At 39.7% G+C, this 24,569-nt stretch overlaps 1 long non-coding RNA gene across 1 annotated transcript; it reads left to right on the forward strand.

The window, feature by feature from the left end:
* Positions 1–1,139: 1,139 nt before the first annotated feature.
* Positions 1,140–24,240, forward strand: LOC115334723. Its single transcript, XR_003921234.1, has 3 exons — positions 1,140–1,203; positions 23,096–23,135; positions 23,479–24,240. It is a non-coding gene; the product is annotated as an uncharacterized LOC115334723 (long non-coding RNA).
* Positions 24,241–24,569: the final 329 nt, after the last annotated feature.

Genomic DNA, 24,569 nt, shown 5'->3' on the forward strand with positions numbered 1-24,569 from the left:
GAGCTCAGCAGCTATTCTGGTTGCCATAGAAGAACACAAAAAGTGTGGACAAGTGATATTACAGCACATCCCCTGATGTTCCGACTGCTGCTGATATTGATGGAGCTGAATGACCAGATGAAACAAATTTGTTTCAAGTTGAGGGGTTAGAAAGCCCAGAGAAAATATTCCCCAAAATACTACTATTTTAAGACTGATATAAGGGGGTTTGCTCACATAAGTATTCCCATAGATTAAAATGGGATTGCTCATGTGAATATATCAGGTCTTATGCAATGTTTGGTGGTTTTTTCCATTTATAAGGTTTTAATATGACTACTGTTGTCTTTTCTTATAAAGATAAACAGATTTTTCCTGTGGTATTGCATATTGTTACCTCTTTCTAGTTAGGTTTTATAAATACTGCTTTATATAGATAATGTTTTTGATAATTTTTTTGCCTCTCTTACTGTATCATTGTTAATTTCTGCATTTGATTCAAACTGATGAGAATGTTTTTATTACAATTCCTTTTATTGACTATATTGGAATGAATTGCAAATATCTCTTATGCACAATTTCCTCTTATACCAATAAATTCTCATTCCTTTTGATCACTTTGTATGACTGCTTGTGTTCTCAAATCCAGTGTATTTTCTTTCTTGCTTTTTATCTTTTTTTTTTGTAGGTGTTGCTGACCTTCATCCAAATTCTGTTCTTATAATCAGGTAACATAACCACAAGCTTTAAGCTTCTTCCCAGCTTTATCCTTTCTCATGTATGATGGATGAGCTCCATTTAAGCTATAGCCACCAGTATCTCTGTTCAGGTCCATGCCCTGGATACAATGGGGAGCCTTGCTGTGGCTAAGGGAACAAGGGAATGAGGGAAGATGAAAAGAAGAACTGCAGTTAGAGAGTTTGGCAAACTTTTTTCACAGGACAGTGATTGTGATCTGTTCACTCTCTTTAAGAATCATCTGGAAGTGGGCTTTGCCACAGTGCTTGCTCAAGCTCTGATTTGCCTTTGAATTAATTGCTGTGACTCTCAGCCTTATTATTTATCTGTACTGTGTCACTGATAATCCAAATCACATGTGTTATATCTGCTGCTTGGTTCACAGGCTCATTAAATCCACAAACGGCTTTCAAGATGGATGTGTATGTTTCCAGTGTGCCTACATATTTGTGTAACCCTCTGTTTGCAAATTCATGTCCAGAGAATGTAAGTAGCACTGTCTTCAAAAATTTTTACTCACAATCTGCCATGCAATGCATTTTCAAAGCATATAAAAAGAAAGTGAACAATTTAATTAATGAACACTGGTCTGCAATATTCACCCATGTTTATAGTGTTTATAGAAGTATGATACACGACACAGAATTTTATGTACAAATAACACAAACATTGCCTAATAAAGACTCCAGACAGCACAGTGCACTATGAATATTATATCTGACTCCAGCTGGATCCCAGTGTTTAAGTCTTCCATGGTTTAATCCCAGCTGGCAACTCAGCACCACGCAGCTGCTCACTCACTCCCCCCCGCACAGTGGGATGGGGGAGAGAATCGAAAAAATGTAGAACTCGTGGGTTGAGATAAAGACAGTTTAACAGGACAGAAAGGAAGATGATGATGATGATGATGATGATGATGATAATAATAATAATAATAATAATAATAATAGGAATATACAAACCAAGTGATGCACAATGCAATTGCTCACCACTTGCAGACCAATGCCCAGTTAGTTCCCAAGCAGCAAACCGTCCTCCCCCGGCCAAGTCCCCCGAGTTTATATACTGGGCATGACATCCCATGGTATGGAATACCCCTTTGGCCAGTTTGGGTCAGCTGCCCTGGCTGTGTCCCCTCCCAACTTCTTGTGCCCCTCCAGCCTTCTTGCTGGCTGGGCATGAGAAGCTGAAAAATCCTTGACTTAGTCTAAGCACTACTTAGCAACAACTGAAAACATCAGTGTGTTATCAACATTCTTCTCATGCTGAATCCAAAACATAACACTGTACCAGCTACTAGAAAGAAGATTAACTCTACCCCAGCCGAAACCAGGACAAAGTCATTACGAGGAAGTAATGAATGGCTTTCGGGAAATTAATTGATCATCTCAGACTTGCTCCTGCTGGACAGTTATCACCATTGTACAAATGAAATCATTATCCTATTGCTTTACAAGCTCAGGAGAGAGATAATGAACAGGATAGGTGAAGTAACTGAACTACACCTTGTCTTTTAAAAAAGGTGATAGCTAATTAACAGGTAACTTTTATTCCCACTGCCCTTCCATGACTTCTTCAGGGTGAAAAATAGCACTTCTAAGGTATCTGAAACTTTCTTATAAGTGAAATTACAGATACAAAAGCTCTAGGCAGGTTCCTGTAATTCCTACGTGAAGCTGCTGGTTTTACTGTCAGAGTTTTATACAAAATGTTTTCTAAAATCTTTACTAATGACTGGAAAATGAGTCCTTACTTAAAAGAAACCTGACCCTTGAAAAGAATGAGATGGTCAAACAAAAGCAAAATAACAATATGCAAGAATGCAGCATTAATTAAATAATTTATCTGGGGGGGGAAAGACATCTTAAGAAATTTTTCATCAGCTCAGAACTGTTTAAGAAACATGTATTCTACTAAAAAGAGTTTAGCTATTTTCAGCACCTAAAGCCAGAGATATATATTATACAACTGAAACGTCAGGAGATGCCTTAAGATATCATCTACTCTATCAGCCCCTTCAAAAGCAGGATCACGATGTATCATTCTTGACCATTGTTTGTCTAACCTGTTCTTGAAACTTGCTGATGATGGAGATACCATTTATCCATCCAACATACATCCCAGTGTTTAATTAACCTTGCTTTTCTCATTTTTCCCTCATGTCTGCCAGAACTTTTCTATGCATCAGTTTAAGCTGTGTCTTGTCTTACTGTGTATTTGGGAGGCAGTTTATTTCCTTCTTCTTTGCACCAGCTTTTCATATACTTTATATTTTTCTCATACACCTTTTTCAATGTTCTCTGCCTAGTGCCGAGAAACCTGAGTTTGTTCAGTTCTTCCTTGAAGGTCATGTTTTCTAGGCTTCTGAAGGCTTTTGCTGCTTTCCTCTGAATTCTGCCCTTAAAACCTTACTAAAGTTAATTTATATGATAACCACTGCTTCCTTTTTTTACCCCCCAAAACCTTGTCCTGCAATAGCACATTTGATTTACTTGACAAGATTTATCCTTGACAAACTCATTGCCTCAGTCATAACCCGTGTACTTATACTTTACAGGGCAAGAGATCAGCTCTTCAGCTTTCTCCTCTCTAAAGTATAAACCAGTTGTGAAGATTCTCATTAAATCATAATGAATAATATTTTTTTCATCCTTATTATTATGGCAGTCTTCAAGGAACTGAGAAAATGAGAATATGGCATGGGATGTGGGGTTTAAACATTCTTCTGAGAGCTGCCAATAAACCAGTCTACTCAAGTATACAGTAAGTCTGTCATTCGAACCTGTAAGAATTCCTTAAGTCTCATCTGGTGAGCTTGTCTTAGAAGAGGTGGTGGTTGTACCATGAGACACAAAGGGGCTGAGCATCTAAGTCAAGCAAAGGTCAAACAGAACTCACTTCTGGCTGGCCACTGCAAGGCAAAAAGTTATTGCTATCCCAATTTGCTCGGCACAGCATTGATAAATCATCAGATAGCCAGCGGAGATCGGCAACAGTGTGGAACCATGCAACCAGATATTGATAAAGCATGCCAAGTAATAGAACAGTGAAACAAATCGGTCTTACTCATAATAGCTCATGAATTATCTGGAAACTCATAATAGAAGAAAGATAAGAATTATCCAAGCATCCCGATCATTTAAGCTTCATATAGTAGTTTCCCCTTCAAAGATTGTTTTCCCATTGGGAAGCTGTCCTCATGGGTCATTATAAAACCACCTCCCTTGCCTTTCATAGTGTTTCTGCTTTCACACATTTTCATAGCCTTCTCCCCAGATGTCTCTCCTGAGAATGTGAGTAGGAAAAATAGAGCAACAATAAAGCCAGCAAGACTTCTTGCTCCCCCATGAAAAACAAAGAATAACAACAGATGTAGAAGATCCCTATCACTTCCCTGCAGAATAAAACTAACAAACACAATGTTGCATGATGGACTGCTCTCCTCGGTTCCTCGTAACAAAATAAAATAGTTCCTCTTAAGAAAATAAAATATGCAAAACATTAGTAATAAAGTCCTGCTTTGTCGCTTAATACATTCTCAAAAACATGCCATTGTTGCTAAGAATCATATAGAATAAAAGTAATACAGCAATAAACGGCCCTTATGGGTTTTGGCACAATTTCATCCTTGAGAAGTCTCCTTCAGGGGGGCCCCAAAGAGCCATTCATGCAAAGAATAGGAGTGCTGGAGATGGAATATCACATCTGTTGCAGAGTTTTTACCCTGTATAGCACGACTGGCAAGGAGGCATAAAGAGGGAAGTATGCAGCACAAATGTGGAAGTTCCATGTGGGATTTAGGGGAAGAGGGAATTCAGGTGTTACTTCAGGCCTCCTGTGGATGCATGTTGGCTGGCAATCATGTATTCCTGCAGAGCAGGAACGTCAAGCTCAGATTTGCCCATGCAAGTAGAAGTCTGGATGGATGTAGAAATAAGGATTTTGTTGCAGTGGTGAAATGAGGCCCCTGTAATCCTCATCTCTCCTTTCACCAGACCACCACTAGATTAATTCTCATGTCTTTTGCTGACAGGTTTACAAATTACCTCATTAATTCCTGTGAGTCTGCATTCTTCCACTCAGTGTGTGAGAACAAATAAGCAAAGACAAAAGCAAAGACAAAAATCACAGCAGGCTGGAATTTCCACACTAAGTATTTGTCAAGCAACACAATGGTATAAGGAATTCATTCAACAAAAAAAGTCATGGTCAAAATAATTACGTTTGATTTATGCCAACCAGTCTGGTTGGATTTGTTATAGGAACAATATATTGACGTCTTATAATCACATTTTCCTGGAGCCCATACACTCAAACTTTACCTACAGGCACTCTATGTATATTGTGCAACAGCTGAGTTGCCATTAAAATATTTTCTTCTTTTTTGTAATTGTCTTGCAGTATTATGTTTGTGCTAACAAAGTCCAGTTTTATATGAACAAGTACTGTTGTAAACAATATATATTATAGAAATGTATTTTAAAAGGTAAACAATAGCTACAACTGTGCATGTGTTTTCAAGGTGAAAAAATGGAACCTTTTCCTTTATAGAGGTATTTAAATGCTATGTGTTTACTGACTACCTACTAATCTTATCACTTCTAGATGAGCAAACCTGTTTTTGGGAAGGTGATGCTGCACGTCCTTTTTTAAAGCTAGAAACTCAGCAAGACTTCATAAACTTACAACCCAGGCTTGTGGGAGCTACTTTTGAGTCCTATGTTTTATAAAGCCCATCTCCTTATTGCCCATGGTGTGCCAAGTCTACAGCTTAGCTTGAAGAGTGGTATTCTCTGCAAAACAATGTGCACAAAAGCTCTGTTCATTTTTTATTTGGTTTTCTCTGTTCTGCCAAACAGGAATGCTTAAAGTCCATAGTTAAGTGCCTGAAGAATTTGTTTTAATTAGCACAGTCAGCAGCTCCCATGCACATCTGTGAGATATTTTGACACTTTTGAAATACACAGACCAATTTTTAGAGCCTAAACATGGCTTTTTTTTTGAGGCGACAGACGTGGACTGTAAGTCTGAAAGTTAAAATGGGTGAAATAAGATGCCTGGATTAAAAAAATGACTTTGTAGGCATCTTAGAAAGTAGGTGGGAGGCAGAATTTCAGAAAGACACTGCCAACAGTGCACAGATTACATAGGAATGACAGAGTAGACACTTCCACTGGGAAAGAGGCTGAATAAATTACAGAAAGTATCAGACAAAATAAATAAAATAAGGGGATGTAACAAGTCATACCATGGAATTCTTGTGGGTTGAAATTCCACACCTAAACGGGCAGAGCAGAACGTGACAGCTGTGTGAGCGACAGCCTGTGTAAGCAGTGATGCCAGTGACTGCAGAGAGCCAGCGACCGTGGGATGTTACCTACCAGAGTCATCTGGATGGGAAGGGACTTTGGAAGGTCTCTATCCCACCGTAGGGCTGTCTCTAGGGTCAGACCAAATTGTTCAGAGCTTTGTCCAGTTGTCTTTAAAACCACCAAGGATGGAGATGGCACAGCCTATCAGGGCAACCTGTACCACCTTTTAGAGGTGATAGAGCGTGGCCTTACAGTGACACTGAGCAGCTCCCTTACCACTCGTGGGTGTATCCCATCAGGTCCCGTTGGCTTGTGTATGTCCAATGTTCCTTAACCTGATCCTCCTCTACTGAGGTTAAATTTTCTTTGCTCCAGACTTTCCTACTGGTCTCAGGAGACTGGGATTCATTCCTTAAGGCCAGTGTTATCAGGACAGACTGAGACAAATAAAACATTGAGAACCTCCGTCCTTCTGTGTTGTCAGCAGCACTGCTGCCCCATTCAGCTGCAGGCACACATTTTCCCTCACTTTGCTTTTTCTGCTTATGCACCTGTAGAAGCCCTTCTTGTTGCCTTTCACGTCCCTCACCAGATTCACCTCCAGATGGGCTTTGGCTTTCCTAATCCCATGCCTCGGACACTTGGACAGTGTCTCTGTACTTCTCTTAGGTTACCTGTCCTTCTTTCCACCTCCTGTGCATATCCTGCTTATGTTTGAGTTTAGTCAGGAGCTTCTTCTTCATCCATGCAGGCCTCCTGCCACCTTTGCTTGATACTCTGCTTGTTGGGATGGACCATTCTTGAGCTTGGAGGTGATCCTTGAGAATCAACCAACTCTTCTGGACCCCTCTTGTCTCCAGGGCTGTATCCCATGAAATTCTTCCAAGCACATCTCTGAACCAGGGTTCTGATCCTGCTTTTTGCCTTGTTTCCTTCTTTCAGAATCCTGAACTCTGCCATCTCAGGGTCACTGCAGCCAAGGCTGCTCCTGACCTTCACATCCCTGACTGGCTTTTTCTTGTTTCTATGCGGTCCAGGAGGGTATCTTCGCTTGTTAGCTTCTTGATCAACCGTGTTGGGATGTTGTCATCAACGCACTCCAGAAATCTCTTGGATTGTTTGTGCCACACTATAGCGTCCCTTCACCAGATATCAGGGTCTGCAAACGTGAGGTTTCTTCCATTTATCTGAAGGACTCCAGCTGTGTAAACTATCCCAGCACATGCTGATAAGACTGTAGCCCTGCAACTGCACGCAGACCTCCATTTCCTCCTTCTGTTCCCCATGCTGCAGGCAGTAGTGTAGAGCACTTCAGACAGGCACTCAGATGTGCTGATTTCCCAGAAGGGGTATGCGATCTTTCCTCAAATGCCTGGGAGACCTTGTCAGTACACTGAGGCAAAGAACAAAACACATGAATAATATCAAATGTTTGTAACTTCCCTGGTCTGTTTTAGATTCAGAAAAGTTATATCACCATGATGCACTGGTTAAGTATTCAAACACCATTAGATACCCTCTTTAGAGCACATTGTCCTGCCCATAGAAAAGCAGCTCCTGATTTAATCTTGGACAATGTACAGGGACTGGTTTAAGACATAATTATCAGCCACCTATAACAGTGTAGTCAGATTCAATATCCTGGTAAGTGAAAAAAAAAGAAAATTGGCATGATAGTAAAGCTACACAAAAGTGAGAAGATGGTTAACTAAAAAGTGGCTAAAAGCATAAAGATATTGCAGACAGCATGGAGACTGTTTGAAGGCTCAGACTAATTTTTTGTGTCAGAGTTAATGATGTGCATTGCAAATCAATGTTTTAGGTTCAGAGTAAGTGTATCATAAATCAGAAAGGACTCGAAGAGGATCTTCAAAAAGAAAAAAGGCCATGCTAAAGGAAGAGAAAGAAGGAGGGTCTTGAAAGTAAGAAGACATCTTTAAAAGTAGAAATAGACATAAACTCTGGGAAGTTAAAAGTTAATTCATATCAAGGCAAGCCAGAAGAGATTTTGATGAGAAAATTGCTAAAAGCATTTAAACTAGTCATAAAAAGACGACTTTAAAAGAAACATCGGAAGCAGGAAGCCTGCCAGAGAGTCCATGGGGCTGATAGCTGGCGTAAGCATAGAAGGATTACTCAAGGACAATAAGGCCAAAGCAAAAAAAAGTCATGAATTCTCTGCATCAGTGTTTGTTATACAAAAAGTAATACTCCTAAATCAGTTATAATCTTTGGTGGGATAGGAGTTTGTAGAACTCACCCAAAACTAAGTCATCAATGGAATATACTTTAGAATAAATTGTCAAAAATGTTAAGACTTTACTTGGACAAGATGATCTTTACTCAGGGGTTCGAAAGGCATTCAGACAGAGAATGACTGGATTGCAATCGATAGCAGTATATTACCTCTAGTCAAAAGAACATCAGTACCAGACAAATATGAAGGGACAAAAATAGTACTAGTTTGTTTAAAATGAGTCTAAGGATGTTCTAGACAACTACACATTAGAAAGGAAGGTATCTGTCAGATTGGTAAAAATAATAGCAAAGAATAGAATGAATGGACACACAAATAAATATTAATATAAAGATGAGGAGTCTATTAGAATTTTGTAGAAGAAAGTAACACCTTACAAAATCTTTAGAGTTTTGAAAGGCTTAAGAGGTGCAACAAAGTAGAGGGTCTGGTTTATCTAGTGTACATGAATTTTGAAAAAGCTTTGCAAGGTCTGTCAGTAGAGGCTCTTAAAGAAATGAAACAGTCAGAGAATGAAAAAGGAAGGTGCTCTCATGAATTAATAACTGCTTAAAAGCCAGAAAACAACAAAAAGAAATAAATGGATAGTTTTCAGAGCAGAAAGAAAGGTTGAACATGAGGTGCCACTCTGATCTGCACCACTCAACATTTTTAGAAATGATCAGGAAAATGGCATGAATGAAGAGGTGACAAAATTTGATGATAGTATAAATTTATTCCACATAATGAAAATTATTGCTGCCTACAAAGACCTGCTGAAGAATCTTGCAATACTGAGATTTGCAAAGATACAATGGCAGATGATAGGACTGCGCAAAGAGGTTGCACAGAATAAAAATGAGAATAAGAAAAAGAATAAGAATAGCAGTTAGTCCTATTAGTGGTTTCTTCGTGTTACTTTTTCACTTAAATTATCTTGATCTAAAATGAAAGATGAATCAGACTGGGGCTCTTTGTGGATGAAAACTCTGGAAGAACATTACTAATCTTTTCTGTGTTCCGTCTGTGTTGTGTTAACGCTTTCGTTCAGTGGAGCAGTGTGAAAATCAACCAAGAAAAGGATATTTTCATGCTTTCAAGTATCAACAATTAGAGTCCAAATCAATTTGTTTTGATCTAAAAAAAGTCCCAAATGATTGCTGTAAATAACAGAAAACCTCCCCCAAGAATTAGTTTCATCTCTTGGCAAATTATTTAAAGAGGAAGAGGAAGTTTTTTTGTCACTTAGTATTTGGCAAACATTTTCCACCTTGCTTCACATTGATCTGAATCTCCCTTTTGAGGATAAAGACACTGTGTGCATTATTGCCTTTCATATTCATTATGTAATAAATTTCATCTGTGTGCATCCTCAACAGAGATTGAATTTTAAATGTCAAATGGATCCACCAAGGGCACAAGGAACTGTAATAGTCATTCAAAATACTTTCGGAATCTATTAATGCAAAAATATATGAAAGCAGTAAAACATCATTAAAGTGCTTCTGTGATGATGATTCTCTTGGGAGATCTGTTCCCAAAGTAGGTGGAGGGGTCCTGCATTTGATAGTCATCTGGGTTGGATTTTACTTTTTTTTCCTGAAAGCATCAGTTTGCAAGCCCTTGTGTGTGAATTTTCTCTCTTTGTAGCCAGATGGGAAGACCTTCCTTGCCTTTCTTCAGACTCACTGGGCCTGAAATGTAATACCTTCTGGGTTAGAGTATTACTCAGCCCCCTTGGGTCAGTATACGTGCTACTTTACTAAGCGTAAATGTTAGCAACTTTAAGCAGGGAAGTGTCTGTCTGGAGAGGCAGGGACTGTTACTAAGAGGTCAGCTATCAAAACCTCACTCTTAAAAAACCTTTGACATCACTGAGATCCTGAAAATGCCTTTGCTTTGCAGATGAGAGACACATACCAGAAAATGTAGACTTGATTTTCATGGAAAATTAATAGAAAAAAGCATATACTTTTCTTTTTCATAATGTATAGACAAATGTGTATAATTTTCTCAGAGCAGCAAAACTGGTTTAGCACATCCACACAAGCAGCAAGTTTGACTAGGGAAGTTTAATAATGTTAAGGTATCAGCAAGACACAAACCATATTTAGTGTAGCAGACACCTTCAGTCAAAATAGAACAAAATAGAATATTTTTTTCAAAGTGTAATAACCAGTAACACGGTTACTAGGTCTCCTCCTGTATGAGGGGAGAGCCATCTCTATGAAGAGGCCAGCAGTCTTCAAATGCTTTTAAGCAGCTGGTAGCATAAAGCTGTTGAGGCATTCAGCAAAACCCATGGCCTTGGTGTGTTCTGCCCTCACCACTAATCTATACCCGTGCTGCAGAGTGGAGGACTGCACTGGAGAACTCAGAACTTTGCATCTGGAGTTTGGCAAGGCTAAAAAAACACTGTTCCCCTAGAAGTCGATAAAGCAAAATAAAAAATTCATTATATTCCTTTGTCTCTGTTTGAATGGCACTTACTCTGTTTATACTCAAAACTGTGCTGACTCTCATAGACACAGTTTATCTTATGCGGGGTATGTGGACTTTGGGGAGGCAGATTTGCAATGTTTTGGCCTCCCAGTTGGAAAAAATGATGCCCATTTCTTTCATTAATGGGCATAATTCATTACATCTCCATCACAGGAAAGAAAACTTTGGGTGTTATTAAGCTTTCAATTGCAATGAAATTACATTTCAACTAATGTTGGCCTTACCAGTGGTACGGATTCGTAATTTATTGTCTTTTCCAATGCAAGACCTATGAGGCATCAGATTGGGTGCCAGGATAAAACCAAACAGAAATAATAAGGTTAAACAGGTATGAATTCTGAGAATACAACAGGATTTTCCAGGTCAGAAAGCAGGAATTAATTCTTTAGAAAGAAGAAAATGATTTTGTCAGACATTGTCCCTTTAAAACCTTAATTAAAACAGTTAATCTACCCAGCATTCAGACAGAGTTGTGAAAACCTTGGCTAAACAGAGACCAAAAGGAATGGAAATTTTTACTTGATGAAATAAAAGTTCTACCTTTTTTATTTTTTCCTTAAAAGTGAGATATCTTTAGCCACTTGCAGCAGTAAATAGAATGTATAGACATGTACCTCCACAGTGTATTTGGGAACTCAGGGCACATAAAATTGTGCAAATCAGCTTTTCTTACAGAAGTCAGATATAAAGAAACTAATGTCTTCATTGAGTATGTGTAAATAATGGTGTTAAAAGTGAAATTAATCACTTCCAAAATGTAGAATGGTGTTTTCCTTTCAAAGGGAAACTCTCCAGCCTTCTTTCAATCACCATTCCCATTAGACATTCCTCTGATCAGATATTCCTCTGATCCATGCAACCCAGTAAGAAACATATGCAGAGATAAGGAAAAATAATTTTCTTTAGATCTGTGAGCCATTGCCTTATATATCCAGATGTTAGTATAGGTTTTTTAGGTTTGTGGAGGGTGTGAGGTTTGTGTGTGTCTGCTTGAAATTATCATTGTAAGAGAGGAACTAATGGTGCCTCATTGGTAGAAGTCAGTGAACGCTCAGCAGCTCTGTAAATAGCTACCTATTACCTTTGACTTTTTTTTTTTTAAGCCCCCATACCACCCTGCTAGTAGCCTTAGCTGTGTTAAAACCATGTAGATTTTGTGCTGGACTGACACTGTAGAAACCTTTCCATCCATCTGAATGCCAAGTGTATTCTCAAACCTTTGCACATACAAATTAGCCCTGGCAATATTGTAAGATCTTTTTGCAACTTTTAACAGCTCTACTGTCAAACAGCCATGGACCTGCTGACCCTATCTAGGAAACTAGTCCAAAAACCCATGCTCCTGAGCCCCTGAAAAGGGTGGTGTGAGGACCCTGATTGTCAGGAGGGACTCCATCCATTCCCATGAAACGTCAGTGGGAAAAACATACTACTGCAGAAAGTTTGCAAAAACCAGATCTTTTAATTAGTGTAGACTTTTAAATGTCAGTAATGTTTTGAGCTGGTGCTCTGGAAAACTGGCCGCCCTATAGTGCCTTGACTTGTGGTAAGGTGTCAGTGCTGGTACATGATAGCAGGAGCTGAGCTGTTCTCAGGGGTAGTTTCTGGGCTAGTTTTGTTAGCACCTTGGAAACAGAGACAGAAGTTGTCACCTGGAAGCTATTATATTTTTTAAAAATCTCCTGTAAAGAGAGAAGCTCCACACTGACAGTGCAGGTTCATACTATGGACAGCCTATATTTTGTGTTCAGGCCATTTGGTGCTGAGCAGTTTAAACTGTAGGAAGTGGTGTGCCTTTGCCTTTTCATCAATGGAAAGGAACCTGTCTTCACCCTTGCGTTGTCCTAGACTTTGAGCTGTTAGGAGCTGGGGCAGTCTATGTGTGTTTTGTATATACACGACTCAGCCCATGGATGAATGCACTGCAACAGCCTTAACAGTTACTAAAAACAACAGAAAAGGGCTAAATTCTTGCTCCTTGTCATGCAGAATACAATCTGGCTTTGATGACTTAGTGCCTTTTAGAAGTGTTGACTAGTCTTTATTGAGCACTGGACTATTGGGCACTGCTTTACTTGTAATTTTGTCCCTATTTCTTATAATCCAATGTTGTGGGGACTTGAGGATTTTAGGAATGTTATTTAGTCATGCACCCCCAGTCTAAACTCACGTCACCACCAAATAGCCCTACACAGATCCATTGAGTGGCATCGTTATTTAACAGTAGAAGTATAAACACGTGGGAGTGATAAAGGTATCTTTGACAAGCTGGACAGTTTGCGTGGGATTTCCTCATAGAGTGTGTGACCTCTCATCCTCCTGTCTTGTATTTTCTCAGAGGGTGAGCTCTGCACACACCTAAGTAGACTCAGGTTGGTTCCAAAGGGGAATCAGAAAGGTTTTGCATTTTATACAGAGTATAATCCTTGATAGCTGGAAGAATTTTGAAGTATCCCAAACATTCCCAAAAGGAAAAGAAGCAATCTGAATTTATCTGCTGTCAGAATGTCAGAAAATAAGGCAGAGACTCAGTACCTACATTTTCCTACCTCTGACTCCCTAATGTATTGAAAAGGTTAGTGATATTACCTGAAGCATCACCTTAGAAAGAAGGCATAGTTGGAGATTAAAATCAGGATATTGTTACGATGAAACTGACAACAGCAAGAAATCTAAAAAGAGACTCTTTGGGAAAACAATTTTGAAGATTAATTGGTAAAGAGATGGTGTTATTTCAGAACATCCCACGTCAAAAACCAACCCTCCAGAAGATGTTAAAAATAGAAACATATGAGTTTTGAGATTAACGTTTCCAGCTGAGGGAATACCTAAGGAAAAAAAAAATTGAAAGTTGTTGCCTGAAAGGTTTTCAGTTATTTGTGCAGATTAAAAAAGGAATTGAGATTCTGTGTGAGGCTATGGGCTCCGCTGCTCAGAGAGCCTCTTTGTAATGAGACTTCTGAATGCTCTGTTTGCAATGCCAAGGAAATTATCTTCAGTATGAAAGGAGGATATTCAGGATCCTTCTGAACTGGTGAATAGGACTGAATTAGGGAATTGGTTGGGAGGAAGAAACACCTTAGTTTGAGAGTCCAGTTTTCTCCAGACTTATAACTATTCAGAGCTTGAAAGACGTTTCTTTTTCCTTAAGTGGGATGTAAAAATGTTGTGAAAGGGGTCATTGTTTCACTCACGAAGTCAAACTGGGCACGCAGCAGTTGAAATGATCTTATAAATGGTGCTATGTCATACCACCACTTCAAAGAGGTATGCCAATACTTTTGTGCATATCAAGTATTAGAACGGGTTGCAATGAAGACCTGGTGTTCTCACACTGGTACTTCTGAATTTGTGTACCACATGTCTAGGTGGCCAGTGAGATCACTGCTGTCACATGAAAAAGAGGTCGTTAAGCATGATTTAGATTTATGCTGGATTTATTCTTCCACCCCAACTCATACCGTGTTATACTTTGCTAGGCACATGCTTTACTGAAGCCCCTGTTACTTGTAAGAAATGTCAAATACCTTTTCTCCGTTGACTTGCATGAAGAGCTTGTAGGACATGGTATTATTCAGTAGGAGTAAGTGTGGCAGAATGTGTCCCTTGTTCTGAGGAGACTGTGATCTTTTTCTTCTTTTCTTTTTTTCTTTTGGAAAACGCAATAGAATAACCAGGGAAATTATCGAGTCTGATAATGATCAGCCTGGTGAGTGATTGAGGCATCAGCTCACTAATTAGACCTCCTTACGCTTGTTTGTGTTTTGTTCCTGTGCTCACAGTTCTGTGAAGTGTTTGATATATACCATAGAATGGAAGAATGAAATGGTGCATAGTGGCTATGATTACCATAATGGGTAAGTAAATAACACTCTGAGACCTGTAGCAGTAATTGCCTCTTCAAAAGCCTTCTTTTCCTGATAATTAAGGGCCCATTGGAGTCAGTGTCATTACTCCTACTGATTTCTATAGGAACTGAGCAGGCCTCTTGTTTTCTCCTCTATTAACTGGAGGCTACCTTTCCCACCCTGTCCCAGCTGCATGCAGATGCAGCAGTGTGTGGGGAGAACTGAAGAGAGAAAACGGCCAAGAAACTGGTTGTGACTCCCTGATTCAGAGCCAATAAACCAATTAATCTGGCAGAGTGACCTAGGGACAACCCTATTTTATAACACAGGAAGAAGTAGTCTTAGACAATTTACAGCACAACTAGCAGAAGAATGACTCGGCTCCCTTCTTTCATCCGTGTGCTGCCTACAGGATTCCTGGGGCTTTTCACTGGTACTTTAGGCATATGGAAGGAGATAAAATACCTTCTTACAGATTCCTGCCAGTGTAGTATTCTTCTGTGCAGAGACGTGTATCACAGGTCTCTGGCTGCTCTCAGCCCACGGTGCCTCAGCTGTATGTACAAGAGGTAGAGAAATCACAGCAAATTTATGAATCCAGCCAATGAAGGCTTTCACCACAATCTTTTTTCAATATTTCATCTTATCCTTTGTTTGTTATTACATTTATAGATTCATAGATTTTTTAAAATTTTTTATGGACAGTGGTAAGAGTAGCTGATTGTGTCCTGATTGGGTAAGAAGAAACATATCAAGCTACTCATCCAGAGAAGTTATGTCAGATGGTGAATACTTCACATTATTCTAACAAAAGCCAGGCTTATTCTTCCTCATTCTTGTGCCTCGCTTTGGTGCTGCGTTACTTTCTCCTTTTCAAGCTTCTCAGAGCAGTCAGCAGATCACTGCATAAATAGCAGCCCTGGAGGTCTGACCCATTGAGCCATCATCAACAGCTGCCACCAAAACTTGCTTTTTCCTCATGTTGGGCACTTCAAGCTTGGTCTTTCTGTCAATCCCACAGCCTCTCTGACCCAGTGCCTCCCTGCGATGCAGCAGTCGTCCTCTTCTGGTAATCGGATCCTTCACCTCACGCTGCCGTCCCACTTCCTAATGGGACATCTTGGTCCCATTCACTTTGCACCCTCCCTCCTCTTCAGCTCTCGATTGCCTCTGCTGCTGCTGTAGCTTGCGCTGAGGTGCTGCCACGTGGAAGAACAGACGTGCCTTGTGGCTGTCTTTCCCCCTTGTCCCTGGCCGGCACAGTGCACTTACAAGGCGCGACTGAAGCTGCCGAGATGGTCGTCCAGGGATGCGCGGGTACCCGATGCCGTGTCAGAAGGTGTGGCACGAAATGTCTGACCCTGGCTCCCATTTTCCACCATCTCTGATATCCAGAGGTTTCCAGCAGCAGGGGAGTGACAGCAGAGCTTCCTCTCCCTTTCCTGTGAGCACAAGCTCTCGTCAGATGTGCGCGGTGTTTCCAAGCCCCACTCCTGCACCAGTGGGAGTGGGAGGCTTCGTTCAGCAGGGAACCACTGCAAAATTCCTGTCTACCTACCTGCTGTGGTGGTGGGAATGAAAAGGGATTTAGCTCCTATAGCTGCACAAGATAAAAAGGAAAAAAAACAAACCCCCTACTGTGCCAGAAAAATGGCACAGAAATCACTTTATTTGCTGCTTTAAGCCCATGCCGTCCCTGTAGTTTACTTCCCGTATAACACAAATATCCTCATGGGCTTGTGAATCAACCTTGCCCTTATTTTCATATGGGGTTTGTATTTATATGTGTGAGTGGTATAACTTGTCCTTGAATGTAGTGGCTGAAGGAGTTGTGAGCTTTTTCTTGCTCTTTGTTAAATCCACTTTTGTATGGAACACTTGCTGCTGTTTTAATATATCTATAACCATTTGCTTTTTGGAGCATTTGCCTGCAAATTCCTTTCTAGCATTGTGCTGAATTCAACTTGATATAGGGCAGAGCCCTTGCCATTTGGCAGGAGAGGCTAATTTTGTGTTCGTGTATTAGACTTATGACATGTTAGTAAAATTTGCTATTGCTACTGCCATAAGCTGCTTCAAATCAGCAAAAGTATCTCAGATGTGCATTGTGAATCTTCTTATTAATAAGACCTTATTGCAGTTGAGCCCCTGAAAATCAGAAGGTTATCAGCAGGAGAGAAAAGGAAGTATAAGAAATGAATATTCTTAAGTAAACTGTAAGCAGTTATAGGGAGTCCTCACTGAGAAAACAGACCATACATTTGTCAAAGAAACTATTTTTTTTTCTAAGTTAAGAAGCTCTTATTAAAAATAAGCAAAATAAACCTGAAGACAGACAGCAACAGGAGTACTCCTCTTTCCCTGCGGAGATGGCTCAGCTTTTGATTATCACTTTTCAAATCCTGTTGCCATCACCATGGCAAAAAGACAGAATCCTACTCTGAATACATTAATGAAAAATCTACGGCAAATGCAGAGTCTGGCAAGGAGGTGCAGCGATTGACGTACTTGTCTGCTGAACCGGTGCCATGTCTGCTCCCAGATACGTCACTCACTTTCACCCTGTGAACACTGTTGCCTTATGAAGGGCATCAGGGGTGTGGGGTTCTCCTCCAGATGCTTGTTAGAACCACAGTATAACTTAGGGAGGAACGGACCTCTCCAGAGGCTCTAAACAGGGCTTATGCTGAAGTCAGGTACAGGTTAGATCACATTGCTCAAGGTCTTCCCCAGGCAAGTTCTGCGTATCTTCAAGAAAGAGGTTTTACAGCCTTTGAGGAAGAACCTGTTCTAGTGTTTGGTTACCCTTCCTGTTAGAAGAAGATTTTTTTCCAGCATTTAATCAGAATTCCCCTTGTTGCAACAGATGGCTCTCACCCTCATCTTTTCAATATCTTCAAGAAGAGCGTGGCTCTATCTTTTCTCTAGCCTCCCATTAGCTGGTTGAAGACAGTAATGAGATCCACCCCTTAGCCTTCTCATCTTAAGACTGAACAAAGACAGTTCTTTCAAACTCTACTACATGTTTCTATACACAATTGCGTAAAAAAAAAAAAATTGGGGTTTTGGAAAGATGGTGGAAAGACGAAAGGTCTTTGATAAGTTGTCTCATATTAGATGGAATATATGCTTAAGAAATATTAGTTCAGGAACTAAAAATGTCGGTACATGTGGAGTGCAGGTTTAATTTTGTGTTTGTCAAAGGTCTGAGAAGAGAGAAGGGTTCTTATTTTAAGCACATCTAGCTGTGTAGCCCTACCTGAAATACAGATTTTCACGTCTCCTAGTATGTCCTCATGTCTTCCAGTTACAAAGACAAGGAAGAGTTTATAAAACAGATTAGTAGTATTCTGCTTTCAGCAGCTTTTCACCTAATAGAAGCATCCAAATCACCTCCTCTTCTTTTCTCAAAAATCCTTCACAGACATCTTTCTTCTGCAGAAGTGCTTGGATATGTATGCAGTGTAGTAGCTGGTGTTTGCCACTGTGATAAACAGAAGATTTTACCTCCTTGACACGTGTTACAAGACTATCACTCCCCACAATCACAGTGTTTTATATAGCAATATTGCATTGCAAGCAGATATCTATTTTGATCTTCAGGCAGATACCTATTTTGATCTTCAGGCACAAGTTAGAATATTTTAAACTCATCATATTTTAAAACGTTCCACACAAATGAATATCTATGTTTTGAATTATTCCCCTCACAGGCATCAGTCTACATATTTAAAACCTGACCTCATTTTTCTGTTTCTCATCCTTTTTGATTCCTTCTTCCTAAATTTCATTAGTGATTGCAATGTTTTCTATTCTAATATAACCTGTAACATGCTGTTGGCTCCTTCATCTAGTTATGGAAGATTTCAAACAATTGAGCAGCTTTTCTTGCACCCAACTGGAATATGCCTTTGCCTTGTTCTGATCTATACTGACACCTTGTCAATATTGCTACTCTTTACTTATGGTCCCTCATCGAATTCATTATCCCTCTAACCTGCCATTCCATGCAAAACAAACTATAATAATTTTCACTCTTCAGAACAATTATTACCCTGTATTCTTAGACATAGGAACTTTTTGAATTGTGTCACTGCAGGAACCAATACAGATAAACAATTGCATATCAGTGGAAATGAGCTCATAAAAGTATAAGGAAACATTACCAGTTAATTAGGAATTAATGTTGCCTCTCCAGATTGATGCAACTATATTATACTTGAAATGTCAGTACAACAATTAGAGACATCATCTTTAAAGAACTTGCTAATATATATATTTTAAATTATGTTAATGAGCTCAGCCATTTCTCCCTTTCACCCTCCATACTTTTGAGAATGTACATGTGATTTTTCAATAATAGGATGAATACACTTTCAACGTGAGATAATGTAACAAAAGCAGCCTCATCAAAGAAGGGCCATCAAATGATACCTGGACAAAATGGTGAATGTCTGAATTTCTTTGTGCCTGGTTATTTCTTTTCCCTTATTTCAAACTATCTTGCTGTTTGTTTAAAAATCCCACTAGAATAGTTTTTCTGGTAAACAGACAGGAACAGCCATAGAATAATTTAGGCTGGAAGAGGCCTCTGGATGTCATCTAATCCAATTCATTTCTCAAAGGATGTCTAATTAGATCAGGTTGCTCAGGGATGTGTCTAGTCAAGTCTTGAACATCTCCAAGGATGGAGATCCCACAACCTCTCTGGATACCCGTTCCAGTATTTGACCAGTCATGGTAAAAATATTTTTCCTTATATCTAATTGGAATTTCCCATGTTCCAAGTTGTGCCCACTGCCTTTTTCCTAATGGTGTGCACCTCTGAGAAGAGTCTGGCTCCACCTTCTCGGTATATTCTGATCAGGTAGCTGTAGGCAACAGTACAGGTCTCCCCTGATTGTTGTTATCTCCAGGGTGAACAAAGGCAGCTCTTAGTCTGTCCTCTTATTCATGTGCTCCAGTCCCTGGTCAGCTTGGTGGTCCTTTGCTGGACCTGCTCCAGTATGTCCTTGTCTTTCTTGCACTGGGAGCCCAGAACTGGACATAGCATCTTGGATGTGTCTCACCAGTGCTCAACAGAGGGGAATAATCATCTCCCTTGACCTGCTGGCCACAATCTTGGCTAAGACATTCAAGGATGCAATTGGCTTGCTTTGCTGCCAGGGCACGGTGCTGTCTCATGTCCAGCTTGTTGCCTGCTAGGACCAGCAGGTCTTCTTCTGGAGAGCTGCCTCCCAGCCAGTATTGTTGCCTGGGGTTATTCCATCCCAGATCTTGCATACATTTTTGTTGAACTTCATGAGGTTCCTGTTTGCCCGTTTCTCCAGCCTGTCCTGATCTCTATGAGTAGCAGCCCTGCCCTCTAGCATATCGGCCATTCTTCCTGACTTAGTGTTGCCCGCAGACTTGCTAAGAATGCACTTTGTCCTGCCACCGGGATTGATAATGAAGACAGTACTGTGGCTCCAGTGTCCGCCCCTGAGGGATGCTGCTTGTTACTGGCTGCCAGCTGGACTTTGCACCACTGATTACAACGGTTTGCTCCATCACCTTCCCTGGGACTGAGATGACCAGCCTTTAGTTAGTTACCTGGATCCTCCTGATTGCCCTTCTTGAAGAGGGATGAAGACTTACTACAAAAATAACTGCTCTGTAGCTCCTGGTGGTTAATAATTGCTCTATACCTTAAACCACAAGATCTCATAATTGTCACAGATCTTTTATAGTGTATACCGACTTTCATTAAATAAAAAAAAAAAAATCCTTTAGGTATCTTGGCTCCAAAACCAATTTGGGTCAGCAAATTGCTCAGGGTAACTGTACATGCAAATAGTTTAAGCTGTTCGTTTCAATTGTTGCTCCTGGATATCAGCCAGTACTGATTTTTAGACATTATGCTTCTCACTAGTACATCTTTATGAGGTCCCTACAGAACACCTTACAATCTTCTCTAGTCTTGCCAAATGAAATAATTTTCTGCCATCTGCAAATTTGCCTGCCTCATGATTTTCATCTTCTCTCAATGATTTCATGTGTATTAAAGATAGACAGTTCTACCATACATTGGTCCTATCATGTTCCTTGAGGTGTTTTAGAAGACTGTTTTTTTTTTTTTTAAAGACTATTTTTAATTATTGTTTTGACAAGATTAACTGATAGTGGAATAAAGCTCCATGATCTGTAATTCCCCAGATCCCTACTGACTTTTTTAGACCTAGAACAGTTGCTAGCCTGCAGGCCTCCAATATAGCTGCCCATTTTAACCAGAGATTGCATATTTTATTAGCCATTAAATCCCTTCTGTCTTCAGCACCTGCAGAGTTTTTGGATAGGTACCAGCCAGTCCTAGTGAGTTGTTGCTGTTCAGTTTGCCAGTTTGTCCCAGCTTCTCTTCTTGTACTTCTGTTCATCTTGAGTCTCTGTTCATGGCCTATCTTCACTACTTGAAATTCTGATCCTGGATTAGTGGGTGTATAATTTTGTTGTGAAATGGCAGGAAGGGATTATTCAAAGAATTCTTTTAGTTTATTTCCATTGTTGAGTCTTTTTAGTTTTTGCTCATCTTGTCTTGGGTTTTACTAATTCACTCATGACTTCCTGTTTCTATAATACCTAGAGAATTTAATCAGGTTTTTGTTACATCGGGCAATTATTCTCCATATTCCCTCTTTGCTCTTCCACCTTCTTTCCTGCACATTGCCATTGGTGACTTGCTGTTTTCCCAACTGACTTCTCTTGGGTCAGATCTCTTTCTTCTGAATGAGGCCAACTGCACTTCAGTAGGTTTTAAACTTTGCTACTTAACCAGCTAATTTCCTTGGCTATTGGCTTATTTTTTATTCATCATATTTTATCTATGAGGATAAACTTTTAAGGTATTTCCATTATGACAAGAAGAATTCAACTTTAAGTTATGTTCTGGGGAAAATCCAACGAATCATTAGCTGTCTAGAAACCATGTTTCTCAGTCCAATAAAGGTGTTTCTGTTAATTAAGGATCAGTATGCACTTCATCAATGGAAACTGGAGAAGAAATATCAGGGGATGAAGAAATGACAGTTTTTCCAGCATGAAGTGTTTAAAGCAGTAACCCTGAAGCCAGCTTTAACAACTCCTACAGACAGAAAGAAATTCAAAGCACTTGACAATGGCCTTTAAGCTGAAGGATGAATACTGAGGGAAGAAAAACAACCCACCACCCAAACCACACATATATAAAACCGGTTTCTGGATTTACAGGTTGCTACAGGGTACTGAAAGTGGTTATCTTGTTCAATTTCTGTAAGTCTTGCGATGTGAACTTGTCATCCAGATGGAGAATCAGTTATGCTACTTGTATATTAGCTCTACCGTGTAAAATACTAGATAACTTGCCTAAAGATTACTGATGACCTTTTGTTACAATTACTCAGAAATCCACATATATTTGTGATTTTTAAGAGTAAAGCAACCTTGTATTTATACCTAGAAGGGAATGCTTTCTCAACCTCAACCCTAGCCTGATAGGTCTATTTTTCTAGCTTTGTTATTCCTGTCAACAACAGAAACCCACAAGGGCTTCTTTCTTCATAACCTCCAGGTTTCTCTATCCTACAGCAATTCTAAGTACTTAACAAGCTGATTTCTGAGCCAGATGTAGGAAGGAGATACATTTACAACAAAATAAAATTGCCAATGGAAGTCTGAAAACTGAACAAGCTATCACTTTCTTTCTCCCCCATTTTCATCATAATATGATGAATCATAAATTAAGTTGCCTTTTATTCTCTTGGAAAGGCCTTTGAATTTACAAATCTAAATGGTTATAACATGAAGACAGTTCATTCCTCCTACTAGCCTTTAATTCAGTTTGCACCTTTGGCACTGGGTCTCAGCTGAAAAATAAAGCTTGGTGGAGAAAGCCACTGACATTTTGGACATTTGTAAGTCAGAAAAAAAACCCCAACTTTTTTAGCAGATAAACAGGAGTGAAAGAGCTTTTGGTCATTTTGTTTTCAGAAATCTGAAATTCTGAAGCTTTGCAGCACTCAGCTTTGCTAATTAACTGCTTTGAACATGCCCAGAACCACAGTCTGCACCTCAGGAGTTTCCCTGACTGTTTTTGGGAGCTCACTGATCCCAACGTACCTGCACTACACCGCGTCTGGTGAATGCTGGCCTGTGTGATGCCTGTGAGCTGCTGCCCTGCAAAAGCAGTTGAAAAGCTAAATCATTTCACAGGCAGTCAGAAAGTGGCTGCCCTTCAGGAACGGTGACTGCTCCAATACTCATAATGTTGCATCCTCAACCCTCCTCACATCCATGAGAGATGCCATCTGTGCTCATGAGAAAATGGCGATTGCATTTGTAGCCAATCACTATACATGCTACACAAAGTGGGAATCTGCTTTGCATGCCATCTCCCTTGGATTATTCTCTTCCCTCTGGAAAATAGTATTTAATAATGGTTTTGGTTTTTTTTTTTTTTTGGAATCTAGAGCATGTGGAAACTGAGGTACTGTCAAGAAGAGAATCCAGGTAGGGTTTTTTTCCAAATAAAATTCAAAAATTTCCTGCAAATCTGTTTTCACTGATTTTCCTGCTGATATTTCAAGAAGGATACTGGCCACAAGAGTGAGTTGGCTTTGATAGATTTCTCACTGGAAAAAATGTTTCAAGAAATATATGTATGTGGTTTTACATTCCTAAATGAAAAATTACCTTATTCATTTTAAATTGTAGTAGTTTAGAAACAAATATTAAAAATCACAAATTGAAAGAGAATCTTCATGGGCTGTTTTTCTTCCAAATTATCGGCAGTGGAAATTACACCTTTTTTAGCATTTGTTCCAATCAAGAAGTGACTCAGGTTTCCTTCCAGGTATCCTATTTCTTCTCCTTTACTGGTGGAATCACACAGCACTCCTTTCACAGCCTCTGCAGTCTGATATGTTCATGAGAGAGCAAGCAGAACAATTTCTATGCTTCAGGTGAAATGACTGGGGCAGATAAAATGAATGATGATTACTAGGATTTCCATTGTGAAGTCAAGTGAGCAGAAAATACTACAGCAGCAAGAATCCCTCAAACTAATAGAAGTGCTGGAACTGTAACTTTTAAAGGCCCTTATTTCATTATTCTATTTGTGTGACCACTGCCTTAATACCATTTTTGTGCATTCAATGGTCTAGGCTGGTGAAAAGCTAAAAGGTACCTATGCACAATCTATTAGTGTCTGAAATGCCTAATTCAGGACCATGTTTCAGCACAACAGCATGGTGTTCTCATGCAATGTAAGTTCACTGGAGGCCTGAAGCACCTGCTTTGTAATGGAAGAAGAACAGCCAGCTGTGATTTTTTGTGGAAAGAGGAAGAGAGGTGGAGAGCTGAACCTACCTATGAGAACACACATGCAGATGTTGCCTCCATCTACAAGTGTTGGCTGAATAAACATCTGATTCTCCAGTGAAGCTTTCCAGACTCTACATTCTCTTCGGCAGACATGTACTATTAGTTTAACAATTTATACATTGTTTTTATATCCCAATAAAGCAGTTCAAAGCAGCTTGGCTTTGTGTATATGACTCGGAAAGGGCTATATGCATCCCAGTTTCAAGTAGAAAATGTAGGCTCTCCTGTCATTCTTAATGGGGACAATAACAAACTAGGGCAGTAGTTTAATGCAATACTTAATGTTGCCCAGCTTTAGTTTTGAAAAGGAATTTCTCAAAGCTCCTGTTAAAAAGGACTATTTCTATTTTAATTTTTAAATTTTGTTATTGGCAATAGGTAAGGTCAAGATCCCTCCAAACACATTGTCCCCATGTCATTTAATTGCAGGCATCTCTACCATAAACATGTTCCAATAACTTGTCTTCTGAGTGACCAAAATTGGCAGGCTAGTTCACACTACCATCCATCTTTTAAGATGCTGTGGCCATGCCTCCTAAGAAATAGGATATCCAATCTCAG

Source organism: Aquila chrysaetos, chromosome 23, assembly GCF_900496995.4.
Source record: "Aquila chrysaetos chrysaetos chromosome 23, bAquChr1.4, whole genome shotgun sequence".
Taxonomy (NCBI): domain Eukaryota; kingdom Metazoa; phylum Chordata; class Aves; order Accipitriformes; family Accipitridae; genus Aquila; species Aquila chrysaetos.